The sequence below is a fragment of the Cebus imitator genome, unplaced genomic scaffold (genome assembly GCF_001604975.1).
Source record: "Cebus imitator isolate Cc_AM_T3 unplaced genomic scaffold, Cebus_imitator-1.0 Scaffold780, whole genome shotgun sequence".
Taxonomy (NCBI): Eukaryota; Metazoa; Chordata; class Mammalia; order Primates; family Cebidae; genus Cebus; species Cebus imitator.
In genome coordinates this window covers 167,906-169,783 of record NW_016108095.1, presented here as the reverse complement: position 1 = coordinate 169,783, position 1,878 = coordinate 167,906, and positions in this window count along the sequence as shown.

Below are 1,878 nucleotides of genomic sequence, written 5' to 3'. Positions count from 1 at the left end.
CCAGGATGGTCTCGATCTCTTGACCTCGTGATCCACCCGCCTCGGCCTCCCAAAGTGCTGGGATTACAGGCGTGAGCCACCGCGCCCGGCAAATAGACAAAATTCATTTGCATTGCTGTATGCTAGCAGTAAATGGTTGGAAAATGTAATTTATCAAGAATTCTGCTTAAAAAATTCAAAGTTACCTAAGAGTAAATCTAACAAAAATGTGTCCAATTTATATGCAGAAAATTATATAATTTATTGAAAACATTTAAAAATGGCCTGAATAAATGGAAACAGATTTCCACGTCATGGAAAGGAAGAATAGGTATTTTAAAGATATTTAATTCACAGAGTTTATGTTATTCCAATCAAAATCCCAAAAGACTTCTTGAGGAAATTTAACTGAGTCTTAAAATTTGTATGGAAGAACAAAGACCCAATGCACTCTTGAAATAAGAAATGGTGGTGGGACTTGCACTATTTGATATCAATACTATCATAAAGCTATAATAATTAAAATGCTGTGGCATTGGACCAGGGAGAGACAGGCCTCTGATGCATCCCCTGTGTAAGAACTTTGTCTTGTGCTGGAAGAAGAATTGGGGATCAGAGACAGGATCCCGGAACAATTCATACCTATATGGGAAAACAAACTTCCATAGTCCTTACTATGCAAAAACATAAATTCTACATATATTTAGGGCATAAATGTGAACAGTAAAACCTTATAGGCCAAGCGTGGTGGCTCACTTCTGTAATTTGGGAGGCTGAGGCAGGTGGATCATGAGGTCAGGAGTTCAAGACCATCCTGGCCAAGATTGTGAAAGCTCATCTCTACTAAAAAAACAAAAAACAAAAAAAAATTATCCAGGCACGGTGGCAGGAGGCTGTAATACCAGCTACTTGGGAGGCTGAGGCAGGAGAATCATTTGAACCAGTGCAGCAGAGGCTGCAGTGAGCTGAGATTGAGCCACTGCACTCCAGCCTGGGTGGCAGAATGAGACACCATCTCAAAAAGCAAACAAAAAATCACTTCATAAATGTTATCTTTCTAATCTTTCTGGCTAATAAATTTTTAATTTATTTTATTTTATTTTGAGACATGATGTCACTACAACACCCAGGCTGGAAGAAGGGATTTTTTTAAAACCCAAAAAGCACTAATCCAAAAATGAAAGACTGATAACTTGAGAACATATGTTCATAAAAAAACAATGCCATAGATAATGTAGAACAGTAACCTAAAGAGTGGGAAAAGTTACTGCAACACACAGAACGGAGTAAGGACGAGAATAAAGCATTCCTACAAACAAACCCCAAGGGAAGAGGAGAGCAATATACTTAAAATACATGAGTAGGCATTTCAGAGGAGAGTATGTATAACTCTGACAAGAGAGAGAAAGTTTCTCTAATTTATAATCAGGGAATGCAAAATGGGACCACAAATAAGAAAATATTAAGAAAATTTTTAGTACCTACTGTTGAGAATAACAGGACCACTTGGACACCACTGTAAGCATGTACATCGTCAAATACTTGGAAAACAATCTGGTTCCACATATATTAGGTTGCCCAGGTACACACCTGGCCTACAGATATTCTTACACAGCGCTCCAGGAAGCATGTGTAAAAATGTCCCTAGTTTGCAATAGCAGAACCTTGGGAATAATCTGACAGGACAGTGGTTAAGCAAAGTGTGACATACTCATAGCTGTGAAGTCACAACGTCGATGAACTTTGTGCAGCACGTATGCAGCAACACCTCACAACGTGGTAATGATAAACGATGAGCAGAAATCTCAAGCCTCGAGAGAGATCCAAGATGGCTGATCACTAGCAGCTCGGGATTGCAGCTCCCACTGAAAGAGCAGAGAACGAGAGGACGCCACACTT